Source organism: Halichoerus grypus, chromosome 2, assembly GCF_964656455.1.
Source record: "Halichoerus grypus chromosome 2, mHalGry1.hap1.1, whole genome shotgun sequence".
In the NCBI taxonomy this organism is placed as follows: domain Eukaryota; kingdom Metazoa; phylum Chordata; class Mammalia; order Carnivora; family Phocidae; genus Halichoerus; species Halichoerus grypus.
In genome coordinates, this window is record NC_135713.1 from 2,269,613 (window position 1) to 2,292,291 (window position 22,679).

Below are 22,679 nucleotides of genomic sequence, written 5' to 3' on the forward strand. Positions count from 1 at the left end.
CTCCCCCCTCTCATGTGCTCTCTCTCATTCTCTCTCTCTCAAATAAATAAATAAAATCTTTAAAAAAAAAAAAAAAAACAAAAATTATATGTGGATTTTCAACTGCATGAGAGGGTCAGCACCCCTAACCCCCATGTTGTTCAAGGGTCAACTGTATTTTAATTTTGATTACATTCTTTTTTGACATGAAAAATTATAGATGGCAATGAAGTCAGATTTATCAGTCATTTTCTTTATGATTTATACACACTTTTTTCTTGAAAAATTTCTTCTCCATCTCAAGGTTGCTATTTATCTTGCTAGATTTTATTTGCAGGAACTTTATTTAGGAATACATACATATTACATTATATTATATTATATTATATTATATTATTACTATATGCAGGAATGATTAGCCTATACATTTTTCCCCCTCATCTTCTTAAGTATGAGACCTTGAGCCTCTGTACTAAATTACCTCATATTAAAATGGAGATTACAGTAATTAACTTGCTGTGCTGTTGTCAGGATTGAATAACTTTATAAAAGTAGAGTACCTAGAATAATGCTTGGTACATTAATAAAAGTTTGGTATCATTTTGTTATTATTACACTTTTACTTTTCATTTTCTGGCTTTAGTTTCAAGGTTATATACTAGCATCATAAAATAGCACAGAATTCACTTTTGGGTGATTGTAAAAAATCTTTATTTGAAGTTATACTTCATTTTATAATAAATATATTATTTGGATATGAATCTTTTCTTGATCAACCTTTTAAGTATTTGTATATTTTTATTAGTTTTTTAATGAAAAGACTGTTTTGTTCATGCTGTTTTTTCTTAATATCTTTTATATTTAATTTATATTCTTATTTTACTTTTCAAAATTTCCTTCTTGAGCTTTGCTTTTACCCTTTTTTTCTAACTTTATTGGTTGATTAATGTTCACTATCCTTTTGCAGTATATGAATGTAAGGTAATAACTTTCCCTTTAGATATTGTGTTGGTGCACTCTACAAGATTCTCACTATGATCGGGTTTGAAATACCTTCTAATTTCCATTATAATTTCTTTTTTGAGACACATATTATTAGAACATGCATTTTTAATTTCTAAATGATTTAGTTGGTTATTATTTTGTGTTATTTTCTTTTTTTTTTTTTAAGATTTTATTTATTTGACAAGAGAGAGGGAACACGAGGAGGGGGAGCGGGAGAGGGAGAAGCAGGCTTCCCGCGGAGCAAAGAGCCCGATGCGGGGCTCGATCCCAGGACGCTGGGATCATGACCTGAGCCGAAGGCAGACACTCAAGGACTGAGCCACCCAGGCGCCCCTATTTTGTGTTATTTTCTAATGATATTTTGGTGTGGATAGAAAATGGCCTGATATGAAAATGTCAGACCTTTTAAATGCTTTTCTGAATTTCACTGCATATTAAATTTTCAAAAATTGGATATATTTAAGAGTGAATGAGAATTTTCTAATCTTTGGGTGCAGAGTTCTATGGATATTTATTTGATCAATCTTGATAGTTTGTGTTATTCAAATCTTTTTGAAAATTGTAACTAAATTTGCTTGCTTCATCCACTTGTATTTGTTAAACTTAATGATTATGGTTATGGATTTGTCCACTTTTTTCTTCTATTTATATTTGTGAGTATATATTCTGAGTCTATGTTATTATATGCATATAAAATAAGCACTTTTTATAGTTTCTTGGTGAATTGCTGTCTTTATCATTATGAAATAACTTTATTTTCCCATATGCTTTATTTATCAAAAAGTCTGTTTCTTTTGTTATTGATATTGTTACAATGTCTTTATTCATTAGATTTTCTGTGTATACATCTTTTAATTTTATTCTTTCCACATTTTTATTTATTTATTTTATTTTTATTTTTTTCAAGATTTTATTTATTTATTTGACAGAGAGAGACACAGTGAGAAAGGGAACACAAGCAGGGGGAGTGGGAAAGGGAGAAGCAGGCTTCCCATGGAGCAGGGACCCTGATGCAGGGCTCGATCCCAGGACCCTGGGATCATGACCTGAGCCAAAGGCAGATGCTGAATGACTGAGCCACCCAGGGGCCCCTCTTTCCACATTTTTAAAATGGATGCTGATGGAAATTCTTTTGTTTCTCCCTGATAATATTTACCTTTAAATAAAACTATTAATTTTACATTAATTTTAATTGCTAACATATTTGGTATTATGTTTGTCAACTTACGTTAAATTTTTCATTTACCCTGTGCTTTCTTTTTTGAGTCTACATTTATTTGTTTCTTTTGCATTAAATTAGATTTATCTACTCATTTCCCCCTTCTTGTTAATTTGGATTTTTTTATTTCTATTTATATAAAAAAATACGAAAATCTCTATTCAGTACATAAAATCCTAACAAAATTTTAATGTTTAACTCTGATCATTTTCTCATCTACGGTAGTATTTTGTTCAGAATATTAGCATCTTGTTTTTCAATTCGCAAGTGCTTAATTTTATAACATATTTTCCAAATTTATCTATATGTTCACCAATACTTATGCTTAACGTTTTTCCCCTCGTATTCCCTGTTTCTGTGTTCAAGTTCATAAAACTGAAGTCTGACTTTTAATATCCCATCAGCTAGGACGGCACAATGTGAAGATTATCAGTCTTGCCTTTCTTTCCGAAAATATATTTCTTGTGTTCCATTTTCAAATGATTGGTTGCTCATGCCAACTAACTGTCAAGAGAAAATCATCAATAGTTTCATACAAAATAAAAATAAACCAAACACCACTTAAGAAAGAGATCTGAATAAACTGAGATGTAGACACAGGATCATTTAAGACAGACACGAACTCAGTGAAGCTCGAGGTCTGGGCGCTGTTGCTGAGGGGTGTGGCCTAAACTCCAGGGAAGACCTGTGGAATGATACATTAGGTAGGCATACACTTTGGGTTTAAAATTATTTATTCCCACGGTATTTTGAAATGTTTAATTGTGTGAAATTCTAGACTATTTTTATGCAGGTTTTGTTAAAACAATCTTCTCATCCATCTTAAAATATTACTGCCTCTGCTTCTAGCCTTTGGAGTATACGTTTAATCTCTCCCTGTCTTTCATATGCTCTCTCTCTTCATTTTTCTGGGCTACCCTTTGAGTCATTTCCTTCTCTGGCTTCCAGTTTAATTATGCCACTTATCCACATGTGACTGTCCCTTTAATTCTTTGGTTACCTTTGAAAAATTCTACCTTTGTTACAATAGCCATGATATGTTAAGACTCTCAAGATCCAAGAGTCCCAAAGCACTCTCTTTAATATTTACTTTAGTCTATATGTACTGGGGGTGAATGCTCTATGTTTCTGTGTATCTGTATGTAAAGGACACTGTGGTAGGGTGTAGAATTGCAACATGTGCTGGTCTTCCAGCACATTCACACATGGGATTCCATCGGCCTCTCTTGCCCAACACTTCTCTCAGACAGTCTGCCATCAGCCTTATCTTTGATCCTGTGCCAGGATTTTCCTCTTCAGGTTCAGTTTTTAGCAATGTTCCCATCATATTTCCAGGTGTATTTCCCTTTGTACTTATCCTGATTGTCGTCCCTAGAGGTGGGAAATATGTGGGTCCATATTCTTCATAAGTTTGCTATTATCTCTGCAAATATTTTTTTTCTGCCTTATTTCTTTTCTCTTTGAAGTCTCCAATTACAAATATGCTTCTGCCAGTGTCTCAGCTGTACTCATGTCCTTTTGTCTGTTTTTGTGTCCCTCTTTCTCTGGGTTTTAGGGCAGGAATTTCCACAGATCCATTTTATAGGGGCTTAGCTCTCTTTTCCCTCTCTTTCACTGATTCTGCTCTGAAACCCATCAGTTGACTTTTTAGTTTCTAGTATTGTATTTTTAGTTGTAAAATTTCCTTATTTCTTTTCTTTCTGATTCTGTTCTCCTAGTGAAATTTTCCATTGAGTGATCTTATTTTTCATATTTTTAAACTTTCTTGAATATATTATTCATCTTTTACAGTCCCTGTCCCACAACCTCAAGGTCTTCATTGCTTGTGAGTCTATTGTAATTTTTTTCTCTTGGTTTTACTTCATCATGTACTGTATCTTGCAAGTTTGGTAATTTTTGCATAAATACCATACATTGTGAATAAACCATTTGATAGGCTCTGAATTTTGTTACTTTTCTTTAAGAAAATATTTACTCTTTCTTTGGGCAAGCAGAGAGACTGAGGACTGATGACATTTACTCATTCAGGGACTACTTCACTGAAGTTTGGGTTGCTGTTTATTATTTTTACTATCATGCTTATGTTTTTCATTCTGAGAAGTTCTATTTGTTTCTTTTTCAGAGCCTTCCTTCCTTCCTTTCTTCCTCCCTTCCTTCCTGCCTTCCTTCCTCTCTCCCCTCGTCCCTTATTTATTTATTTATTATTTATTTATTTTATTTTTAAGCAATCTCCACACCCAAGCTGAGGCTTGAATTCACAACCCCAAGATCAAGAGTCACACTCTTTACTGACTAAGCCAACCAGGTGCCCCTGGAGTATTTCTTTCTTAGTGCCCCTTTTTTCAAGATTGTTTCATTCCTTCTTATATCTATAATAATTTTAAATAGATTTATTTTATCTTTATATTTAACTCTTCTTGATTGTTTACTTACTGACACTTTTAATTACTTTGGTGTATCTTTTGACTTTTGCTGATTTTTAGCTTTGTTATTTTTTTTTTTTATGAGTTTACCTTCATCTTCATCAGTGACAGTTTTTCCTCCATTAATCACAGACATCTTGGAGTGTGCCAAGAATGTTATGGGATAATGATGTGTTCACCTGGGGCTCCAAGAGCTTTAGCAGTTTGGAAACATATTTTTACTTTAACAGTGTGGTAACCTTGCACTACAAGATTAAGTAGTGTAAATTCTAACCCCATTCCCACTCATTCATGGGGGCAGCTTGGAATGTTTTCTCTTGCGAGGGAGGTGGTTCTAAGTCACACCAGAGGCAGGCGATGACCCTCCTTGCTGCTTTCCTGGGAGTGGATTGGAGGGTTTTGTCCCCTGTCCCCTACCCTGGTCATGTAATGAATGGTCCTTCAGGCTCCTGGTTGTGTGCCAGAGTGTCCATTACCCATTCTGTCTTGAACGGCCTTCTCTCCTGTGCTGATGGGTGTGCCGAATCCGAGCTGCCAGGCTCTAGGACCAGACTACGTCAGGATCCAACACCCTCCTCAGTCAACTCCAGAGAAGTCTCCACACTTGTCAGTCTGGCTTTGCATTCCGGTATTGTATAATGCCTGCAGGTTTGACTTTGAGTTCTGTCGTGTGTTCTATCTATCAGCTAATTATATTTCATTCATGCTTCATGTTTGGAATGAGAAGGAGTCAACTTCATATTAGACTGTCTGTTGTCAGATGTCTCCAGTCTATTGTCTGTGATATTGAATTTATGCCTTAGTCCTTTGGTGCTTATCCCCAAATGTTCAAAATTCTGTCTCTCCAAAATCAAGTTTCAATTTTTAGGATAACATTTTCTGCAATGTGATGCAAAAGCATTGAAATGCAAAAGGGGGCATCATCTTACTTATTCCCTGGGTCTGCTGTGGTGTCCCTTCCCTAAGATATGGGCACGGAAATCATAACACCTGGGGCTGAGCAGGTAACAGTAACCAGTGAACTGGAAGGGAGTGTGTGTGCATAAAACGTCAATTCATACTTTAGTTATTATTCTGCTAAATGTGCTATGTCTATTTTTCATTACATTGTCATCAAATCAACAATAATTCACATATGTATCATCACTGACTGGAAGTCATACTTCAAAAGGAACAAACTGACAGCACACACTGATTATCACATAATCATTCAATCTAATTTGTTTTATACTAAAGCTCTTAGAATATACAAGTGTATCTAAATAAAATAACTATTAGCCTTGAGTGGAAATTATTACTTTTTAGGACCATTCAACTAATGTTGATGTGTTAGATCCCCTTCATGAAGATAATAACCATCCATTAAAGTTAAAAAAAATCTTTAAGAATGAATTGTGGACCCCAGTACATCTTGCTATTTTACTGGCACCTGATTTTTGTCAGTAAGTTGAAATAAGTCATCCACATGTTTTAGTAGATGTGTGATATAAGTCCACAATTTTCTAGTGAACAAGGGCCTGACTTGGTATTACAATATTGTGTTAGCCTGCTAGTGACAGCCAAGGAAGTCAGATCAACCACGAACCCAGGCAACATCTTGAAGCTTTCTGGGATAGGTGGTCTCCAGGCCCCAACTGTGCAAGGGCTTCCATTAAATCAGAATTAGCCTAGAATTCCATGTTTACTGCAGGACTGACATATGGACCATGGACACTGAAAACGATGGTGGATTCGTAAACAACCACACCGATCACCTCTGATAAAATGGCGATTATATGTTGCTAACATTTGATTTAACAGACGTATTTTAAAGAAAGGCGGTCACACTACAGACTCTTCTCTGATTGGCCTTCTGCTCTCGACAAGCCTGCCTAAAGATCTTAAAAACCACTCAGTCTGTCTCAGAAGGTGACTGGAAAAACTCAAAGCAGTTAAAGACATGTAAGCCCTATTAAGGGAATATATTTGGACTGAAGGATGAATGACTTTCCTTGCAAATGATCCTGTGCATTAATCTGGAAATAAATTAAATGAAAACCTTAATGTGCGTATACTCGATTCTCTTTGTCGAGTTGTATTTTCAGCGAGTTTTCTACATTTGAACTTGGTAGAACTTAAAAGCAAATCTGTATCATGCTTTTAAAATATAGTTTTATTTAAGAAACTTGGAAGTTTGTATGATAGTAAACCCACAATTTTCCTGTACTTGAAATTGCTTAACTATTGCATCTTGGCCATTTGGGCAGATCCTCGACTGGGAGTGGAACTTTGTCCTGGACTCAAATCGTTCTGTGATGGGAAGAAGAATGCATGATCCCCATTATGTGATCAATAGGAAATCCAACATAGAGATAAGGAAGTAAAGGAGTGTCTTCCCTGGATCAGAGTGCGAACTTGGTCAAGGCTATAGAGGCTAACAAATGGTGGGGGAGCTCCATGGGGGCACATGGGTGGGGCTTCTGGGGGTGTATTTAGGGCCCTTGGGGCCAGGGTGCCTAGAGCGTCGAGTGCATGGTGCAGACCAGGAAGGTGGTTAGTGGCCTGGCAGGCGTGGAGGGGAGTGGCAGGGCCTGTGGCTGCCGGGCTGGGTGGCTGGGCTCCTGGAAGTGGTCAATGCCACGTGGGGGTCATGACCTGGTCTCACCATACCTACAAGCCCAATTCCCCCAGCAAACCTGAAGCTAAGCCTCACCTCCTTCAATCCGGAGATGAGGAAACAGCTCTTGGGGGAGGAAAGCAGTGTGTTCAAGATGAAATCTCAGCCCGGATCTGAGAGGCTGCAGGCCCTGGGCCGTCCCCTCGCTGAGCCCCTCCCACGGGACTGGGGTGGGCACTTGTGGCCCAGCAGGATGTGGCTGGGGGTCCTGAGCTCCATCCTTCCTTCCCACCAGGAGCAGAGATGGGAGCCTATTATCTCCCAGAACAAGGCCCCCATGAAGTCCACGTGTGACCTGTGGCCTGTGGGGCAGTGAGCCTCGGTTCCCTCAGCCATGGCTGGCCTCCCGGGGGCTCCTAAGGGGCTCTGCACCCTAAGGCAGTAGGGCACTCACCCCACCGTGGGTATTGCCAGCAAAGACGTGTGATTCCACAACCCATTTGCTGCCTGGAGAATGAAGCTACTGACCATCCTACTCAATGCGCAGGACCACACGGCCCTTGTGGTGGGGCGGGCACCATGCAGGGGCTCCCCAGTGCCCTGCGCTCCCTGGCTTAAGGCTGTCCCCGGGCTTGCCACTCCCCAGGCAGCCCAGAAACAGGTAGTATTGGGGTTGTCTAAGCCACCTCGGAAGAGATGGCATTCTATCTTGTGTGTTCCGCATTAATCATAGCAAGGAATCCTGCAAGCCATTTTGGAAGAAAATTCCTGTGAACAAGTGTTAATATTGTCTAAAGGGGCCAATTTCAGATGTCTACAAAATCATTTCCGGTAGAAACCTAGCTGACCCGCTGATCAGGGGAAGCAGCCGATCTCTGGGACCGCACTGCCCGAACAGCCCCCCTTCATCCTCCTCCCCACCTGAGGCAGGTCCCCCCCAGTGCTTGTCCGGCCACACGTGGCAGGCTCAGGGCCCCAGGTCCCCTAGGCAGTGCGTGGGTAGAAGGGCTTCTGTTAAGGACAGTACTTGTTCGGCTTTCCTAGGGCACTCAGCGGCACAAAGGTTACAGACGCGGGTTAGCAGGCTGGGTAGACTGGAAAGTCTGCTCCATAAAGCCCTGAATTATCCAATATCAACACAGCCAAGTTTGTCTGACCAACAAATCCGTTCTTCACAAAGAGTCACTTTAGGTCTTTAGCTGCTGATTATTTTGCCAAAGACGGTGGTTCTTTGAATGCAGCCAACTGTCCATTCCAGAGTGTTTGCCGTATAGACGCCTCCGGCCTTCCTTGCAGCCCGCCAGACCCACTGCTCTGCACATGGGAACAAGCGTGTGTGCACCAGCATGCGAGCTGAATCTTGCCCAGAGGATAAACTACGTGAACCAGAGCGGCTGGCGCTTGAGGAGCAACGGGAGGGGAGGGAGGCGCCTGGCCATGCCGGGGAGCCACGGAGCGGTTCCAGGAATTGCCATTTTCTCCGCACCTTCTGCCTAAAGTTAAAAACCTAAAAACAGTATTGAAGTTTGCTTTTGTGTTTCCATCGAAGTGTTTATGCTTTCACCAGGGGTAGATCGCAAGCCTCTTACCGGCACCTAAAGTGTCCTTATGGCGAAGCCCCAGAGTAACCAACAAAATCCTGGGGGATTATTCCCTCGGCAGAGGCCTGGCCAGGCTCTGTGCTGTGTGGTGTGCATTTTGGGGGGCATCTTTCGAGGTTAATAACAAACTCAGTGTACACCCTGCTCCATGCACTCACTTTAGGCACATGGAATGACCTGCCTTCGGTCTGAGGAAACAGCACAGAGTAAGTAAGAGGTGGACGTCCTCGGGACAGGGGTCCATTTGGCGCTCCCACCAGGAGCGGGGTGACTGCCAAGCCCGTCCACCTCCAGGGCAAGGGTCCACCCAAGAGCTGGACCCAAGCAGCCCCTTGTGCGGTCACGGAAGGCTCCCCGTGAGTGACAGGTACGGCAGCAAAGGCCTGTCCTCCCGGCACGGTGAGCCAGGTGGAAGGAGACCAGCGTGGCCCCCGTCCAGCTTGACCCCCAGGGGACGGCTGTCCCGTGCTCTTGCCCGCGGCTCCCACTGGAGCGCCATCTACAGCGCCCTGGTACTTTCCGCGGGTTTCCCGAAGAATCCTGTGTCACTGTTTAATAACTCTCTGGTCGCCGAAGACGTAAGTGACAGGGGTCCTGCTTTAATTAGAAACTCCTCGAATCCGTTTCTTTCCCTCCAAGAGCAGACGCGTCTGGTTCCCCTGCACTGGTCACACTGGCTAAGAAGACTTTCACATATTTGCTGGCGAGCCTCTGTGGCCGACACATGGGGGGGTGTCAGCTTTTAATTGTAACTGTCTTGCAGAGCGGTGTTGTTTTAATATCCTGTATAGATTTTTATGTAATACACTCACTTGCAGGCAGCCCGAAGCAAGAATCAATTCTGTGAAGGGTTCTTCTTTTGTTAAAAGCCAATCTTGTTTTAATGATGCATGAAGAAATATTCGAGCATTGACATTTTTCTGTCAGGTTTCTTTTGAAAAATCAATTAAGATAATACTGCTTTGACCTAGTTATCTAGTTAATGCTTATTAGGAATGTAATATGATTTACCGTCAGCATAATAATTTTTGTATCTTATCCCATTAGCTTGTGCATATTTCAAAGTGTATTACACAATGGTCACTTCTTAAAATGTAATGTAGCAGAATACATTAATTAGATTGACTAGGGTCATTAGACAGGAACTATCTCATTGGTTCCTTGTATCAAATTTGTATACAATCTCTATCAAGATACTTGCAGTATTTACACGGCTAAAAACCTCCTTCTTAATCACAGAGAGGATCTCGACTCTCTTTGCCCTTCCCCAACTGTCCTTCTGCAAATTACAAATAATAGATATTTTTGCTTAGAATTGATTGGTTTGGGGTTAGTGATTAGGTGTGGAACTTAAGCAGAGTGAATTTCAGACAAGGCCTGTCCTCCCGGGTCGGGCGCTCGGGGACCTGTGGCTGCGAAGGCCTGCGGATGTCGCGAGTGCGCGGATCCCATCGGGGGCCCGGGAACCACAGCAAATGTGCAGCGTCGGGTACTCTTTTAAAAGAGACCTAGCCGTTCTTTGTTGCCTTTGTGTTCGCAGCTGTCCGCGGCGCTACCGGAAGCTGTCAATGGCACTACTCTCCGAGACCCTTCCAGGGAAATTATTGATTTCTGCCCCCTCGGGATTCCATGGTAACTCGAGGCCGCGGGCTCAACCTTGCTGAGCGGAGCCCAGATTGAACCCGCACGGCTTCCCTGTTCGCGCGGCGGCCCGCGTGTTTGCGCTGTCTCCGGCGTAAGATTTGCTGCCTTCGTTCTGGCCAGCGGCCGCAGATGGTAGAAGCGGCGGGGTGACATGCCTTCCCTCCCAGGTGAGGTCAGAGAACCGGGCACGGCGGCGGGCCGGACGACCAGGGCCTTCAGCAGCGCCCCTCCGGCTGGGGGAGCCCTGTTCATTTCTCTTACCCTGGTGGACCCCCGCCCGCGTGCATCCTTCCCTAAGCAACGGCCCCACCTTACTTTGTCTCTTTCCACCTTTACCTGTTGGGCCTTTGGTTCCTGAAGTTAGGAACCCGCCCTGAACTTTCCCCACCTCTCCCATCCGGATTATTAACATGCCACCACACAGCAGACCTCCGGACACATTCACAATGTCCCCGCCTTCCCACTGCACTGTGCAGTCTTAAACATAAGCCAGCTTGATACCAAAAAATTCGGGTGGCCGTCAGTAACAGGGTGGGGTTTCTCCAGAACTGTGTGCTTTATCTGCACCTTTCCGGTTTTCAAATCCTCTCTTCTTTACAGAACCTTTTCACTGAATCACTGGGGCCCAAAGATGCCATTTTGAGTCACGGGTCTGCCATCCATCATTACATTTACCAGTAAAATATTTGCACTTAACAAAAGTGACCTTGTTTTACAAACATGATGAATTTGTATAGGTAGCTTAGTGGAGCTGTTCATTTCCAGCCTGGTAACATTTTAATTAATTAAAAGAGAAAAATCAATGCACGTGGATTTGGCTTCCTATAGGATATTGCACATTTTCTACTTTCTTACTTAAAATTAAAAGGTTTTTAAATTTTTATTTTTTTATTTTTTTGGTTACTCATAAGCAATCAATCCCCCTCTCCCTCTCCCTCTCTGTCTCTCTCAGTGTGTGTCTGTCTTAAAATGTATTTCTCCAGGGGCATTTAGGGTCCAAAAGGTTGCTGATTGTTCTTAATGCAGACAGAATCTGAATCCTGTAGTGTCTTGATTTGAATAAAGCCAGGAGGGAGGGAGTAGGCGAGGGCATCTTGAATTGCTGAGTGGGAAGGAAGCTGAAAGCCCAGGATGGCAGCCCTTAGGAGCGAGCGAAATGTGCACAAAGGAAGTCAGAAGCAAATAGGGAGGGATCTGAATACAGACTCCATAGAAATTCCTGGTCGAGAAGCAGGAGAGGGGAGGCGGGCGGGAGGCATCTGCGTCCTCATCTGCACGTGTCCCCATCTGCATAGCTCCAGGACCGGGACTCTGCATTCCGAGCGTCACTTCTAAGCTCTCAGTTAATTGACTTGACAGGGTGGGGAGAGTCCTTCTCTCGGAGACATACTATTGGGGGCTGTGGTTTTAGTGACGGGAGATAGGAATCGTGGATTAAAATTAGAAACCTGAAATTATTGTTTCATCATCCCTGATCAAACACGTAATCCAAAAAAGAAAATTGGGATGGTAGGCATGAAGGTGACGACTTGGATTCTACATTATTATCTCCTGCCTAACTCGGCACTTTTCCTGGGTATCTGAACTCTTTGCCTTTTAACTATGCTTTCAGTTGCTATAGTGACGGCATAATTTGGTAATGGTCTAGAGATGACACTGGCGTACATACTGACAGATAGGAATTAATTCACTAACAAGTAATTATGTAGCGAAACGCTGACTGCCATGCAGAAGGTGCGCGGTGACACATTTTCTGTTTTTCGGGGATGGCAGTAACATTAGCGTTGGTCATTAGCGGCAGACACCTCGGGAGTGTTGGATACACACTTCTCTGCAGACCTGTTTAGTTACCTGTGTGACAGCCTTGTTCAGGACACCGGAAACACCTGTCCTAGCCTGTATGAGCCAAAATAATTAGGCCTGTCATCTTCTCCCTCTGATTTCCCCTTCAACCTGCTCCACAAAATGCAAATATTTTGCTTTCATTGTCACATTCACCTTGACATGGATATTGCTTTGGCGCATAACTGGATAAGATGACTCAGAATTTGCATTGTTCATTCTAATAAATTTGCTTCTCCTCCATCGCATGGCAGGACCCATCAGATAAAGTCTCCCGGAGTGTCATCAATCACCAACCTTGACAGACGGCTTTTGCCTTCATTTGTTACATACGAGAACATGCTTAATTATTTGTCCTGTAATTAGTTGGGAAAATGTCAGGAAATGTCAACTCTCTGTTCGCCGTGGAAGGACTCGTCTTGAAAGCCAGGATGACTGAAGTGTCATTAATGCTGCCTAACTAGAGGAGCATCAGCTGGGGAAAAGTGAAGGCTTCTAAAAAAGTAATCATGGGGAGTCACGGAAAACGGAAAATCAGCACCATAACAAGATGTGAGTCCTATTAGCAAACAGTTGTATTTTTTGTCTGCTCGTCCTCACAATAAATGTGGGCGAGCAAACCGGAGAACAAGTACGTTGGATTGATATAATTTCTGTCACATACACACTGGCATTACCTAAGCCAATCATGCTTAATGTATTACTATAGGGGGCACCTAATATTTAATTTGCAGCTTTAAAGCTCATTGTGCCATTTGAAACGCGCGGGACAGAATTCAGTGAATATGCAAAGGTGAACGGCTTTGCATTCATCTAGTAAAGCGATGGATTGAATATGTAAAATTAAGACTGTCATTCTGCTGTTAGAATCCTTTGATAATAACCGCAAATTGCCATTAATCATCGCTCGGCAACCAAGAAATGCAAACAAACAAACAAACAAACAAACAGAAAAAGAACATTTGTGAAAGGATGCGGCGGGGATGACAAACATGCCCTCTGCAGATCCAGAGTAAGTTTGCCGGGTAGCTGTCTCGCCCACACCCAGAATGCTAAAAAGAGTTCTTTGTTAGTTTCAGCAATGGGCTGTGAGGACTTCACGACAGTTCCTGGCTCAGTCAGAGAAAGGCAGAAGCATCAGGGAGAAAGAGCAGTTTCATCACATGACGGGCGATCCCATTTTGAGACGGATGCGCCTGGGTTTTTAATTCTGCCACCCATGCTCCGATATCTAAGGGGTGTGTGTGAGCACAGTTGTGTTCTGTGAATGACCTCACTGCTTCACCATTGTGTGCCCGATGCGGCTTTGCTAATAAAATGCCACGAGCAAATTCCACATCACAGGCATCGGAGATCTCTATACTGTTGTCAAAATAATATGCTCACGTGCGATCTTTCTTTACTTAATTACCAACATCATTTTGTGTCTCGAGAACAGGTAAATTATTGTTAGGCCTCTCAAGAAAGAGTAATTAGAGTGGCATTCTGTGGTTTAACAATTCACAGCTTGTCGCAGGTATGGTTGAGCTAATTATCAAATGGTCAAACATTTACCCGAGAGGCGTCCTGCAGCACTTCCGTGCAGGCAAACTCCGCGTCGCTCCGGGCGTCCCAACCCGCAGAACCTCCAGAACGGATGAAAAGTTCGACTCGCTTCTCCGCGGATCAGACCTCAGGAACGCGGACCTATTATTTTATCTTTCAAAAGCCAACACATGAACGGAGCCTGCACTTGGAGGCTGTGTGAAAAGTGATTTAATGACCATCCATTCTTGATAGTTCAGATCTGTAAGAGAGATAAAAATGTAGCCACAATTATTTTGACTAGGCGCTCTTTCAAAGCTTGTTGTAATTTAATCTAAAATTCATCCATGTAAGTTACCATTACTAATTTTCCCGGAGGGAGTCCTCCATGGCCTCAGCATGGGGACACCTTCAGTCCCTGGCCTTTAAGAAAGAGCTCTGCTAGGCTTCCAGCGTCTCAGGTATCCTGCGACAGATTTTGGAAATTCTAGCAATTAACCATACAGAAGAACAGCATTTTCTTTCTAATAACCTGGGATTTTCTTTCAGTTGTTTAGAGGTCGGACCATCTTTAATGAATACCAAAGGCATAGTTAAACAAAACAAAACAAAACCCCTTTTGTCAATTAAGTCGTTGGGCTCTCCTGTCTTGGAGGGAGGATGTGGGACAAGCATTAGACGTTCTAAAATCATTTTCGTGGATAACAGTTGGAGTTGCATCGGAGGGGTCCCCTCCTCGTTAACAGCTGAGAAGGGGTGAAAAATTAAGGCATTGATGTCTGTTTCCTGCCTTTCCCCCGGACCGTCCAACCTGCCAGGATAAACTGTTCTCTTGGAAGATGGCATTCAAGGACAAGGAGCGTCACCCTGACCCTGGCAGTTTTCAAAGTTGCTTCAACTTCCGGGAGGTTTAAAATGGTGTGAGCTTAGTTCTTCCTGCACCATATGCCCCTAATACGCAGGGAGGGGAGCATGCCCTGTATTATTCCGACCATCCTCCTGGTGCAGCCTGGGCCCCTCCCCATTTGCAAACTTCCCTTTGGATTCCTACCTTGATGGGGTTTACAGAAAAATGCAAAGCCTTCCTAGGTAGCCTTGCACGTTGCTATGGATAAGAAAGCCGTGCTCCGCTATGGAGAGAAGACTGAGGGTGAATTCCTTGTAGTCCTCCACCCGGAGTGGAGTAGGAACCCCGGACACACACCCCCCCTCTGGTGCATCTGGGGCTGAGCACCCACTGTGCATGTCCCAGTCCCCGGACCGGCCGGGGGGGCCAGGCAGAGACAGCAAGGCGGGCCGTGCCGCTGCGCCCTGCCGAGGAGGTCCGGGCAGGTTGTCCACTGAGGCGGCTGCTGGGGAAAAGGCACAGGAACCTTTGCTGACTTTCCCCCAGCTGCTGCCTGTTATAGGGAAGCAGCTGTTCCAGGCAGTTCCAAGAAGACAAATGTCTTTTCAAGGGATTTTGATAAAATAAATCACCATCATTTGGATAAGGCACATTTTATTACTGACAAAAACCCACGGGTGAATTTGTTTTATGTTTTATTAAATGAAATGTAGCAATTCAGGTTGTCAAAGGTAAAGTTTGAAAGTAGGATTTCTAGCCCTGTGTATTTACCTGCATGCATATTTGTCGTCTTATGCCCTCTCAAATGAGCTTCTATGGGGTGCTGGGAGGAGAAATTATTTCTTTCTGTAGGGAGATGCTGTGGCCTTTTCCTGGAGAGAAAGGAAGGGGCCAGCAAATCGGTGAAGATCATTTGCTGCTCCCGAGGCAAAGAACTGGACTCCTACTCCTGAGTAAAGGTATTTCGAACACGCAGGAAGCAAGATCCTTGCAGGGCGGTGCTTGCAGAACGTCGGTCAGGGCGGGAGAAAGAAGCCCAGATGCCTCTTGGTCTCAGATTTGCAGGTTCCTGGGACGGAGTCTGTAGTTTATGGAAAGGAGCTCACATTTTTGCATTAACATATGTAAGCATACATTAATAAATTGGGAATTCTTACAAACAGATAAGACGGGTTTAATGGCATTATAGACAAATAACAATACAATAAGCTTGAAACAATACATTTAAGAGGAAGAAAAACAAAGATGTAAGGTCAGACAATATCTCACATAACATTTGGAAAAGGCTGCCAATTGTTTGGATAATAGGACAATGGCAAAGCCTCTTAGAACGCTGTTAAGTCTTTATTCAGTAATACATTATCATGCATATTTCATAGCAGGGATTACTAAGACAGAATTGTGTGTCATTTTTGTTGTATGTCTTTATAATTACACCTTGAAGCCACAACTAGATTTTTTTTTAAACTACATATTCATGAAAAGCAGACTTGTAATTTGATAAAGGGGAGCTTGTGTTCCCGTCCCCATTCAAACGGCATCACGAAGCAGAATTAAAGTAGGCATCTGTGTTCCCCGGCATTAATCTCCTCAAGCACATTCCAGCCGCTCTGATGTGCGAGCGGGAGATAAGTCCTGAACGGGCTGGAGCTGCGCGGGCCAGACAACTCTATTATTGGCTTCATAATTGCTTAATTAAACTTTTGTCACTAATCATTATGAGGGCAAATAGAGCTGTTATCCTGGCTTCTGTTAAGCAAAAATCAATAAAGTGTTGGAGTTAATTTCGCCGTATTTTTTGTCCTGCAAATGAAATTCATCGCTGCCGGTTAGTGATCTGTGTGGCTGGTGCCCCACTGATATGAACAACCATCACCATTTGAATTGAGGGTATTCAGTAGCACATGAATATGAACAAATGGCAAACATAAATCTCTTGCATGAAGTACACCTTCTATCCCTTTATTACGGAACAATTGACCCATCTAAAATGAATTCTAATGCCAGGAAAGCGTTTAGATTTAAATTACACCATGGTCTTCTGGATCTGAAAGATGGCGGCATAAAAAAGATTAATATGCTAATTATTTTTCTCCTTATTTTTTTTCTTCGACATCCATGGTGGGGTATTGTGAAGCGTGTAAATACGATGGCTGTTTTGTCAAGAAATGGCTCTAAGGCACACTATATTCCATTGCAATTTAATTTGTTTATTCAAAACCTCACTCCAGATTTTAACTGTGTTTGCAATAACACTTTATTTTTCACATAATGTTTTCCTTTCACAAAGAATTCCTGGAATAAGTAAAGCATGTTTTTGTTTATTGAAATAGATTTAATGGTGTTATGAATGATGATATACTTAACCAAGGCTGTATTTATAAATTCCTGTCGAACTTTTATTTTCCTTCCCTCTTCTTGAGCTCACAGAATTGATCTGAGGCTCTGCTGTCTCTCCCACTGTCTTTTGTGCGGGGAAGGGACGCGGAGCAGACTGGCGGGGGGTTCTGTTATTTACGTGCTAGCCATCGGGCAAGTTACCTGGGCCTTGCACGCTCTGGCCCTTGACATGCTGAAAATGAGAACTAAGCAAACAGCAAACAAAAAGCCAAAGCTTAACCTCACTGGACACGTCAGCCTGGTGTGTGGCTAACACCTAAAACCTTGTACGTCTGAGTCCCAGCAGTGGCCTAAGGCGTCTGCCCCATTTCTTCGGCAAACCGGCTCTGCGGTAGCCAGTGACCACTACGACCAGGAGCAGAAGGGAGGGGAAGATGGAAGGGCTTCTCTGGGTGGCATTTCTCTCGTGTTGCACCTCGCGAGCTCCCGCTGTGGTCTCAACTCGCCGCCGGCCGGGCGAGGCCACGCGTGCACGTGGACGCAAGCCAGGTCCTGGCTGCCCCCGACTTCTCCCTGGAGCGTAGGAAGGGGCTGCTGCATCCTTTCTGAGACTGGAAAGTCAAGTCCAAATCCAGAAAGGAAATTACCTGTTCTTCGAAGATGAAGAAAGAAAGTCCGCTCTAAAGGATACGTTGCCATCTGCGGAAGTGAAAATAAAAACAGTGAAAAATTAACAAGAGAACAAGTCCATCATTCTCTTTCTCGAAGCGTCTTACCATCGATTTCTTACTCATTACCCGGCTCTTCTCCGTGCATGAAAACAGGTACGGGAGTCGTAGAACTCGATGGTCCACAGCGTAATTCGGGGTTCAGCATTTACTAAAAGCATCTGCAGCTTGCTTCGAGCCCATGGGAAGGGGGCTGCCTCCGTCTTCTGTAATTTGTCTATCAAAATGCTTTGAACATAGTAAGTGTTCAATTAATGCTGTGTAAGGAGGGATGGATAAATATGGCTCCATTTCTAGACGAGCACACAGTGACAGGTCACTCACACCCCCCCAAAGCTAGTGGATGTTGATTTTTTTTTTTATGCTCGAATTATACTTCCTGGTGTTCCAGGATTAAGGTCCTCGCAGCAGTGGTGCTAAGCAACCAGGCATACCGCCGAAAGACACATGAGGTTACTGCAACTACTAGAGATTTATTTCCTTATTAATTTGGTCTCAATTTTTTTTTTATTTGCAGACATTATTTTAAACTATTCTTTCTCATTTATCCCTCCCCCCCACCTCACTGCAAGAATCAACATTTTAGGTGAGGGGAAGAAATGATGCACATGTTATTAGTCCCATTGACACCATTATTATAATTATGAATATTTATGTAGACAGCAAGCATGTGGGGCCTGATAAATTCTCTTTGGATAAGAAAAATGTCTGACATCACGAAAGCAGATCCTAAAGGATCCTCATCCTTGAGCTCCGAAACAAGTTTCATCAAATAAAAGAATAGACTCTTAGGAAATGCTGTTTAAAATCACGTGTAGCTTAAAAGAGGCACAGACGTGGCTATTGGGATTTTACTCTTCATTATTGCATTCATTATATGATTTAAATGAGATTACAGTGTAAAATACACTGTACCTTGTGATTGATAACAATTCTTTTATAAAATTGCAACTTATTCATTTCAACGTGCATTAAGTATTGAGTTTTAAAGCTACATAAAGCTGGTATAAATACATGCTTGGCCTCTAAAAACACATCTGCGTAGAAGGCATTAGAAACCTTTTGACGGGATTGAACGTGATGTTGGTGGTGGGGCTGGTGGCCACCGACTTCAGCAGCTCGTCCTCCAGAATTTTCCTGACAGACCTGCTGCCTGGGCCAGGTCCCAGAGGAGATTGTTACAGGCATCTCAAAAGGGCCCTGTCTTTCTCCTGAGAAATAGCCATCTTTTCCACCATGCCTGGAGCCTAGGTGAAGCTGAACGTCAGGAGGTGCGCCCTGCAGATGTTCTCTAAGTAAAAAGTAATCGAGCTTTTATTTTTAGCAAACTTGATATTTGAAAGCATGTCAGGCCGGGTTTTTGTTCACTTTTCTTTTAAATCGCACTTTTCCCCCATGCACTGCTCATCCCTCGACCGATGAAACTGATTTGGTTTATCCTGACAGTGTTGAGGACTATACTGACCTGAGTCCCAATGTTGGCATCGGTGCCAGGAGAGCCCGTGGCCACGCGTGTCGTCACCGTCCACGTGTGTGTTTCCAGGGGGATTATTGGAGTCCTTTCGTGCAGAGATCCCGGCAGTGTTGGGCTATTATGATGGATTCAATCGTAGCTACTGCTCAATACTTATTCGGGGTTCGAGTATTTCCAAACCTTTAAACTGCAAGGTCTTTCACTTCCAGCAAAGGTGGCGAGATCCAGAGAAAGAGAGAGTACACTTAAATACACGAAAGAAAATTAAGAATACACTTAAACACAAGTATATGAAGTGTCTTAAGAATACATTTAAAATACGAGACAGAAAGCTAAACGTGCTCAGATCATTTTCAATGACTGTTTTAATTTGGTTTTGGAATTTGGGCTTCGATTTTGTTTTGAAGTGGGTGGACAGCATTCCTTGTAGGACTCCATACCTTCAGGAAACTTTGAAAGTCAAACTGGAAAACAGGAAACCATGGACGGGATCAGAGATAATGGAGGGAAAGATGGGCTTGCGGAGGCAGGGCCGCGGGCGTGACTCTGCTCCCCCCTGGCTCGGAGGCCTGCACCAGCTCCCACAGCCTGTCCCTCGGCGCCGCGGGGCTGGCCCAGCCCGGTGCCCCGTGCCGCTGAGCAGCATGCCGGAGCGCCTCCGGCCCCCCACGCCTGGCATGGCCCACACAGCCCGCGCGCAGCCCCTTCGGGCGCCTGTCCACACTGGCCTCCCGATCGTGCCCTGGTCCGCTCTGCCCGGCGGGCCCCCTGTGACGCGTGCTCTGCAGCACCCTTCTAGAAACAGATTATGGTGTTGTTTTCCTCTGGTAGGAAAAGCATGAACTCTTCTTGGTCGAAAGTAGTAACGTAAGAAAAAGCAAAGTGAAGAGAATGAAAAGTGCCCGTGAGCCCTCACTCAGAAATATCCGCGGCTGGCTCCCTCACGGGGGCTCAGCCGGCTCCTCGAGGGCGTGTGCACGCTCGTGCAAGCCTATTTTCCCGCAGGGAAGGAAGCACGGCTTTTCCAAATCCGGACCTCAGCGAACCGCCAGCAGAGTGGTCTGTGCGGGGCGAGGGCTCAGGAGCTCCTGGCCAGTGCACGAGCAAAACAGTACATGTGAACTTCCACGTGTTTCTGCCGCGGTGACCTTTTCATTGCCTGGTAATAAAAAGTGCAGTTATTTTGTGCATGTCACGCCAGGTAATTAATCAGATTAGCATTTCTCTGGGCTGAGGAAGCCGACCGGCCTCCGCAGCTGCGCTTAGCTTGCCTGCCTCCAGAGCAGGGGGGACGCGCTTGTTTGCACCACTGGTTGAAGGCTTCATCTCTTCAACTACGGAGCGCAAACGGAACGTCTAAAACATTTCATACGTGACTAAAAACAAAAAATCAGGTGTATCTTAATTTTCCTGCTCAGCTCTTGACCCCGATCAGTAAAGCTTCCCTTGATACCTGGGTGAAGGCCAGGGTGTACTTCTGAGTACTGGTTGCTTGGCCCTCGTCGGGTCCCTTGCTGGATGTGTTTCCATAACTTGAAATGGGGGGAGACCCTCGTCTTGAGCACGGCTGTCACCTGGCACGGCAGGCTCCTCTCTGTCCCTGCTGACGTCGCTGACATGGCACTGGGGCCAACGCGATTCGCCATAGCAATCATTTACACGACAATCTGGAAGAGAGAGAAGGGTTTTCCTTCTTCCCGCCCAGGTCTTCGCTTCCTCCCACACGGAGTGAGGATGGAGGGCTGCTGTTCTTACTACTACTTGAAATAATTGGATAAGGCCTTTTCGGTTTCCTCAAGCCCGGGGCAAACTCGGAGCGACGGGGAACGGGAGTGCGGCTCGGCCAAGTGTCCCCGGGCAGCTCATCGGGGCCTCTGGGCATGCCGCCGCCTTCCTAAAAATAAGGGTGCATCTTCTGTTCATTAAAAAAACATGTAGCCACATGCTGTCTTACCTTTGTCTCTCCCATCCATTCTCGGTTCACGGGCCTTCCAAGAACTTAGCTGTTAAAAAACAAAAACAACACAAAAAACGGATCTCCGCTCTTCTCTGAATTTAAGCTGTTTGATAGCTATGTTTTCCTGGAATCACATAAAAATTGTATGTACAATTAACGAGGAGGAAGGTGGATTTGAAGTCGGTCTGGTGTGAGAGCTCCATCTTCCCTGCGTGTTTTCTCACTTAGGGCACCGCAGACTTCAAACACATATATATATGTTTGGAGAGGGGGAGGCCTGCAGAGCGAGGCCGCCGCTGCCCTGGCCGGCCACCCACCACACATATATATGTAGATAAAGCATATCTATTTAGTGGGGACCGAAAGCCAAAGGACGGACTGTGCCTTTCCTTTCTTTTTTTTTTTTTTTAAAGATTTTATTTATTTGACAGAGAGAGACACAGCAAGAGAGGGAACACAAGCAAGAGGGGGTGGAAGAGGGAGAACCAGGCTTCCCGCTGAGCAGGGAGCCCGACGCAGGGCTCGATCCCAGGACCCTGGGTTCATGACCTGAGCCGAAAGCAGACGCTTAACTGACTGAGCCACCCAGGCGCCCCCGGACTGTGCCTTTTCTGAAAATAATTGTGAATTTATAGGCTGATTTGGTGATTCTGGGTTAGAGATTTTCTTTTGTGAAAGCCAGATTGTTAATGGGCCGAAATAGTTCATTAATTTGCAGTGGAAGTAGCAAAAGGAAAGAGAAGGATGTTTGGGCGGCAGCAGGCGCATTTCCGAGGGTCACTCTGGCTTCTCTTCAGGATGCAGTGGGGAGACCGTCCTCTGACGTCCATCCACCCTCCCGACCCATTTCCAAAGACAGACAGACAGCGCGGGGAGCTTTGTAAACAAATTCCACACCCCTGAAGGAAGCCCTTTCTGTCGGCCCATTGATACCAGTGTTTATTCACGAAAACTCCTGAAGCGTGGCAAGCATGAAAACATGGTATTAAATGTGGAAACCTCCATTTTCATCTCATTAAGAGGACATGGGTTGAATACTAATTATAAAAGTGAAGTAAAATAAAAAAAAAAAAAATGGCCGCTCCAGATCGTGCAATTCAGCCAGTTTCACTTTGGCCGCCTTTGCGACCGTCACACGTGTGGACTGGAACATGTCTCCTAAGTGACCTGTATTAATTGCTGCTTTTCACGGCCCTACGAAATCACAGGGGGTGCTTCCCGAGGAGGCGCGCCATCCCAAGACCCTATTCATGAGACTCCGGAGCTGTTTATTTCCCCTTGTGCGTGTTGCCCATGTTTAAGTTGGCCATTTCATTTAATTTAAAGGTTTAAATGCTTGCGGTTCTTAGGTGTGTGGTTCTGGAATCGGATTTACTTTCTCTCTGAAGCCGAAGGAAAGAACTCCAAGGGACTTCTTTCGGTGAACGCGTGTGATAAGGGGCATAAATGAGCGTGTCTGGGCTGTAGGCTCTGGACGTGTCTGGGAGGCCCCTGGCTGTC